This window comes from Podarcis liolepis (assembly GCF_965112155.1).
Source record: "Podarcis liolepis genome assembly, chromosome: 3".
Classification (NCBI taxonomy): Eukaryota; Metazoa; Chordata; class Lepidosauria; order Squamata; family Lacertidae; genus Podarcis; species Podarcis liolepis.
In genome coordinates this window covers 3,312,607-3,319,839 of record NC_139557.1, presented here as the reverse complement: position 1 = coordinate 3,319,839, position 7,233 = coordinate 3,312,607, and the positions used below count along the sequence as shown (strand labels likewise).

General features: G+C 44.4%; 1 protein-coding gene across 2 annotated transcripts in view; it reads left to right on the top strand.

Annotated features, from left to right (window-relative positions):
• Positions 1-321: 321 nt before the first annotated feature.
• Positions 322-7,233, top strand: part of B3GNT2 (UDP-GlcNAc:betaGal beta-1,3-N-acetylglucosaminyltransferase 2) — a 51,746-nt gene continuing 44,834 nt past the window's right edge. The window contains exon 1 of one of the 2 annotated variants that reach the window (XM_083495278.1): positions 322-440. The gene's annotated coding sequence lies outside the window, so the exon portion shown is untranslated. Of the gene's footprint in view, positions 441-820; positions 851-7,233 lie in introns of those variants that run through there. The other variant, XM_083495277.1, reaches the window with a different exon arrangement.

Sequence of the window (7,233 nt, the reverse complement as noted above, 5' to 3'; positions counted from 1 at the left end):
CGCCGCCGGAGCAAAATTTCTGTTCTTATCCTGAAGCAAAGTTCTTAACCTGAAGCACTATTTCTGGGTTAGCGGAGTCTGTAACCTGAAGCGCATGTAACCCAAGGTACCACTGTACATATAAGGTTTCTCCTTTAACAGGTTGATGGCCTGTGTCTGATCTGTTGCACTCAAAACATTTGCTGTTTTTAAAAGAAATATCATTTTGACACAGTGTGATGTAACCTTTTTATGTCAACTGCCATATATATATCATCCCCCATCCCCCTTGTTATGTAGTTGAGAGGTTATGTATCCCCAGGTTTTTGAGTGTGAGAATTTCAAATCTGCAGTTACTTCTGTGATTGGACAACATTTCGCTTGGTCAGTCTACGTTTGATGCAGAAGCACATAAACTGCTTTCGGAAAAGAATTTGAATTTTACCTTCTGAAAATGTCAGGTAATGCCTAAGAATAAGTATGCAACTGCAAGTACTTGGCATTTTTTTTAATGATTTCTGTGCCATTTCACACAATTTTTACTCACCAAGCAAAACTAAATTGTATTAATTTGACCCAAATGTATTTTGCATTTCCACGTCATGGTGCAATTTTTTAGCACCTCTCAATTTTGGAATTGGAAAGCTGGAAAATCCAGCCCGTGGTGCCGACGCAGGGCCTGTTTGCCAGGGCCCCCACTGTCTGCTGTTCTCTGGGTGGCCGTTTGGAGGGCCCCCGGGCTGTGGGGGGCCCAGACTTTGGCCCCAGGGCCTCCTTGCCTTGGCAGCAGCTCTGGGCCTTGGAGAAGAAGGAGGCCCCTGGAGGTGGGGGAAGGGGAGAGGCTTGCGCTGTGTGGAAGAGGGCCAGAGAGGTAAGGGGGCAGAAAACAAGCAGCCATGGGGCTGGAAGAGGGTCAGGGAATGGAGCTGCTGTGAGAGGGGACGGGGGTGTGGGGTGTGTGTGTATGAAGGGAGAATACTGAAGCATCCCAGAGGAGGGAAGGGGGACTGGCAGCCATTTTGTGGCAGGGCTTGAAACTCCACATTTCCGACTTCGCCCCGGGGGCCCAAGAGGCTTTCAGGAGCCTTCAGATTTATGGCTTCCTCGTGTTTGATTCCCTTCCCACAGCAGAAGCCTGTTAAGGTTGTTCTGCTCCCCATGTATAAATGCAGGGAAACCTTGGTGGCGCTGACTTCCCACCATCATTCCTGTGGCCTGTGAGGTTGGAAAGGGCCTGGGGGGCTGGAGGGGGGTCCCTCTGTCAGTTTTCTGCCTTTGAGGCCTTGTGCTCTCAAACTTCCTCCACAAAAATATACATAAATATAAATAAAAGAGGGTCAGAAATAAGAAAGCACATTCAATTTGCACACCTTTGTTTATGTACAGGTGAGGAAAAATAATTCAGATTGAAACATCCTTTTATATTGCAGTGCAGATCAGATCATCAGAAGACATAAGCATTAGTAAAAAAAGAAAGAAAAAAGGTGAACTTACTATTTGCTTTTTAAAAAAGACCTTTTCTGGCCTTTTTTGCGAAAAAATTCAAACTACCGCATGAAAATCAATAGCTTTGGCAGTGTTTGATTCAACACTTAGCCTAGCCAAATTCACAAGACATTTCTGAGACATTGTAGATAATTATTAATTAGCTAAAATTTGCTAAACAACCTCTCTCCAGAAGCTACTGTTGCTGAAATTGTCAATAGTATACTTAATACTATTAACACAAACATTTGGAAACAGGTCACAAGTTTACTAGATCTAATGGCTTTAACTTGATATTTGATTTGATTTATTATATTTCTATGCTGCTTTTTATTCAAATGAATCTCAAAGCGGCTTACAAACAATAAATAACAAGAACATAATAGAACATAGTAGAACATACAGCATAAATCATAAAACAATTAACAAATCATCAATGAAACAATTACAATCTATAAAACACTTAACGAAGCAGCAACTAAAAAAATATGCCAAACATCACAATTTCCCTCCCAGATCCCCTTTTTGACCCTGGGCAGGAGTACAATGTACCCCCCTGCAGCCCCCTCCCCTGGTTTCCAAACAGGTGTCATTGTGTCAATGGGACTTTGTTCTGAGTAAATGTGCTGAGTGTTGCATTATTGTATGAGGCCAGCTAGTTGCTAGTTCAAATCTTACTTTGATGGAGAATTCACAAAGTGGCCCTAACAGTAAGTGGAAAACCTACATTCTAGGTTGTTCGATAGATTGCTGAGAAATGAGCTGGGCCTGAGTGAATCATAGAATCATCGAGTTGGAATAGACCACAAGGGCCATCGAGTCCAACCCCCTGCCAAGCAGGAAACAGTGAAAAGTGCTTGGAAGCTCCTAAAACACTTTAGTATTGTGCACCTGTTTGGCTTTCTTTTAGAATCTAGCCTGATTGCATTTTTAGTTTCTGTTCTGCATTCTCATTCAGACATAGTCGAAGATGTTTCCTCGTGCTACTTCCACTTCTCTGCTTTAAAAAGGTCCTCTTCTTTCTCAGCAAGCCATAGCTTATTTCTCACAAGGGCAGAAATGTCTGTTGTGCCTTTCCCCCCAAAATTGAAATTCTATAATATTCTTAATTTGATTACTTACGTCTGTCTTGCCATCCTTAGTCTCTCTTCTTACTGACTTTAAATTGTTTTCTCCGGCACATTTCTTCACAATACAGATGAACCCACCAGCTGGGATGGGATTAAATAACAGGATAACCAACCCCTAGGAAAAATGGTACTGTATTGTAGTTCTCTGCTTATTTTAAGAGAGATGCAATTTTCATACTCTTTACTGACCATATTAGGCAGTATGCAATGTGAGGGTCTCCCTCTAATCTTTACTAGTGCTGTTATGTGCCTTCTCCATGTAGGGTCTAATTTCTTACCCCACATTATGCCCCAGTCGTCTCCTGCAAGGGAAGAAATATTCAGACCAAACATCTTTCTGGCAGTATGCTTGTGAAACAGACAGGATCAGGAAGTGGTGGGCTTTTCTTCATTTGCAATATTTTTAGCAGCTGTCGGATGACTACCTGTCAGGGATGCTGGAACGGTAGATTTCCTGCATTAGGAGGGGTCTGACTAGATGGCTTTTGAAGCCCATTCTAATTCTGTGATTGCGTGATTGGCTGCCACTAGCATAGGATGAATAATGTTGGAGGGAAATCAGGTCTGGACTATCAGATGTTACAGGGAAAGGGAGAAAGTTAAATGTGGTGGATCCTTATCCGAGAGATGTTCACAGATGATGCAGACTTGACAGCACACTCCAATGAATCTCTACAGAGACTCATCAGCCATTTTGCCGAAGCCTGCAGGGAGTTCAGCCTTACCCATAGCCTGATGAAGACCAATATCTTAGGTCAGGACATTGCCAGGATTCCACACATCAGCATTGGTGATCACACACTTGAGGTGTTGACAATTTTGTCTACCTACGTTCCACCATAACCAGCAATCTCTCCATCAACGTTGAGCTGGCGAGGCAGCTATGGCAATGGCTCACCTCTCCAAAAGGGTATGGGAGAACGTGATGCTAATGTCCAATACCACGATAAAAGTTTACCAGTCTTGCGTATTGAGTATGCTGCTTTATAGAAGTGAGTCGTGGGCAACTTACAACCTATTTGGAGTGATGTCTCAATGCCTTCCACATGAGCCATGTCAGGAGGATTTGGGGTATCAAATGACAAGACAGAATTCCAAACAAAGATGTGCTCACATTCCCAGCATGTTCACATTCCTGTCTCAGCGACGTATATGCTGGCATGGTCATGTCCACAGAATGGAAGATGTCCCAAGGATGTGTTTCCAGCACCAGGCCAATTGGCAGACCAACTCTGCATTACAGAGATGTCTGCAAATGTGACAAGAAGGCTGGTAACATCAACCATGCTATGTCTCCAGGCACTTGCAGACAACCACAATCAGGGACAGATTTGGGTTTAATGAGACCCTAAGCTACTGAAAATAGGACGCGGGTGGCGCTGTGGGTAAAACCTCAGAGACTAGGACTTGCCGATCATATGGTCGGCGGTTCGAATCCCCGCGGCGGGGTGAGCTCCCGTCGTTCGGTCCCAGCTCCCGTCGTTTGGTCCCAGCTCCTGCTTTATAGCGGGAAGGTAAATGGCGTTTCTGTGTGCTGCGCTAGTGCTGGCTCGCCAGAGCAGCTTCGTCACGCTGGCCACGTGACCCGGAAGTGTCTGTGGACAGCGCTGGCCCCCGGCCTCTTAAGCGAGATGGGCGCGCAACCCCAGAGTCGGTCACGACTGGCCCGTACGGGCAGGGGTACCTTTACCTTTACCTTTAAGCTACTGATGGTAATGGGGCTTAATATATGTCCAGCTGTCCTTTATCAACAACAAATTGTCACTGTTTTTTGTGTTGAATATATGCTATATGGTAATTTATAGACTTAATGGATATCTAAAGCCATTTGCACATAACAAAATATGTACATCATAGGAGCCTACACAACACAAAACAATGTTGCTGCATGTAGGTTTTATTTTATTTGTTTTTTATCTTATATTTTGGAAATGTACATCCAGTTGTTTTTTCCTTTAATTTTTTTGGGGGACCCCAAGAGATTGGGGCCCTAAGCTATAGCTTGTTTAGTTTATACATAAATCCAGCACTGACTGCAATGCCTGGAGATAGGCAATCAAATTGTGCATCCATAGCAGTGACCACAGGAGAAATGACCCCTGGTAGGAGCACAGAGAGAAGAAACATCATAGTCCCAGTGGGACGCCTTCATCTGCCCCAGCTGCAACAAAACAGGTCTCTCCCACATTGTTCTCTACAGCAGTCACTAAAATCATCCAACAGCTTGACCCACCCCCAAAAAGTACACTCCTCCATTGTCTCCCAAGACAGACGGATTCCAGCCTCAGTACAGTGCAGCCTCAAAATGCAGGAAATTTTGGTCCTGACACACTTCCTCCTCCTCCCCATTCTGCCTCCAGTTCTCCATCTCTGCATTTACTGCAGCACTACAAATGCATACCACACCTTTAATGTTTAAATGCAGAATAGTTTGTTGTTGTTTTTTAAAGCTGCTGTTCCTGCCATTGCTACTATAATAAACACCACTTACAGGAGATATTTTAAGACTGGGAGAAAGTCAAAAGATGGATGGAAGATTGGCATGATGTTTATTGGACAAATGGCTAAACAAATTAGTACCTGTACTGGATCTGGGAGTTCAGAAAGTGGAGGCTTGTTCAGCCTGCTTCAGTTCCCTCTGAGAAATCTGCATGCAGAAAGAAGCATTCTGTTCATCATGGTGGACAGATGTAATACAATTCTGGCAAGACAGAGGCCTGTGGATGATTGGTTATGCTATATGAGAAATATGTCAGTTTCCTGTTCTGGATGAAGCTACCTTCCGTCTGCAGGAGCATGTTTGTAGTCTGGGAGGATTCTTTGATCCATCATTGTCATGGAGGTTCAAATGACTAGGAATGCTTTTTACCAGCTTCCAGCCATGTGCCAAGTCCAACCATTTTTGGATAGGGATATTTTAGCTACAGTGGATGATGCACTGGTGGCCTCAAGACTGGATTATTGCATTTTATGTGGAGCTCCCCTTATGGTTGGTCCAAGAAAGCAGCAGGCAAGTGCAGAAGGCGGTAGCATGACTTCTAGCTACTTCTGCTTTCCGACAGCACTGCCCATTATGCTACTGGGCCACATTTAATATTTTGCCACTAGTTTATAAAACCATAAATAACTTGATCTGAGGAATGACCGCCTTCCCTACATTTCTGTCCTGCCACTGTGGTCATCTGTAGGCACCCTCATGGTACTGCATTGCATCAGAGAATCATTCTATGGCTATACCGGTTAGGTCAGCAGTGGGGATTCTTTATCTTTAACCAGGTATTTATCTCCCCTCCACCCTGCAGGCCAACTTTGACAGTTGGGTTGAGACCTGTCAGAGTTGCCCCATGGGGCTGGAAGTGACCAAACAAGACTGAACTCCCCACACATCAGCTGATGCACAGAGAGCTCAGTCCTGCTTTCTGCAGGGATCAGCTGTGTGAGCCACAAATCTATCTCTGCCTGCGCCACATCTGACATCGCATATGATGTGCACACTAGATTTAAGCCTCCTAAGTATTGCTCAAAGGGACGCAGGTGGCGCTGTGGGTTAAACCACAGAGCCTAGGACTTGCCGCTCAGAAGGTTGGTGGCTCGAATCCCCGCAACGGGGTGAGCTCCCGTTGCTTGGTCTCTGCTCCTGCTAACCTAGCAGTTTGAAAGCACATCAAAGTGCAAGTAGATAAATAGGTACCGCTGTGGTGGGAAGGTAAATGGTGTTTCCGTGCGCTGCTCTGGTTCGCCAGAAGCGGCTTAGTCATGTTGGCCACATGACCCGGAAGCTGTACTCCGGCTCCCTCAGCCAATAAAGTGAGATGAGCGCCACAACCCCAGAGTTGGCCACGACTGGACCTAATGGACCCTTTACCTTTAAGTATTGCTAACAGCTGAGCTAAAGAAGGACTTATTCTTTTTCATATGTATGGGGTAGGGAGAAAATGCAGTATGTCAAGTAGTGCTAGAGTGATGGAAAAGTTGCACTTGGCCAAATGTGCTAATGTTCACTTCAGAGGCACAAGCTGAGAAAGGCAGGGAAAGGCAGCAAAGACACTTTTGGCAGAATAGTTGCCTGTTCTTGCCTCCTGGTTGACTGGGGACTGGAGCTAGTAAAGGAAAGTATTTGTCTTCTGAGCAAATATTGTTGAGCGAGAACTTATTATGAATGGTGGCAGATATGTGAGACGGTTGGCTGGGAGCATCTTCTGTGATCCTCAGAGTGCCCTTTCCTGAACTGATCATCCATTGATAGAGCTCTTCTCTGACATTTTCTGGTGCCGCTCTGTTTTACATTATAGTGAAACCAGGGTGTTCTGTCTTATGACAGACCCTGGGCATTTTATAATCCTAATTGAATAACATTAATGTAATTAAAATAGCACAAACAGGATGTTCTTGTTCATTCAGTACAGTGGATCTGGTTCTTTGTAGAAGATTTCACTTTTGAAAGCTTTTTCTGTCATGACAGCTTTGTCATGAAGGAACAGGTTTTCAGTTGTATTTCTGCCTGATCTGTCTTTTTGTGCATGCAAAATCCCAATTTTTCGGCCAAGAATGCAGCTTGCGCCACTGTATTTTGCTACATCTTTTCTTTTGCAACAGTCAAAAAGGTCAACTGAATCTACAGCATTTTTGGTCAAGAGAC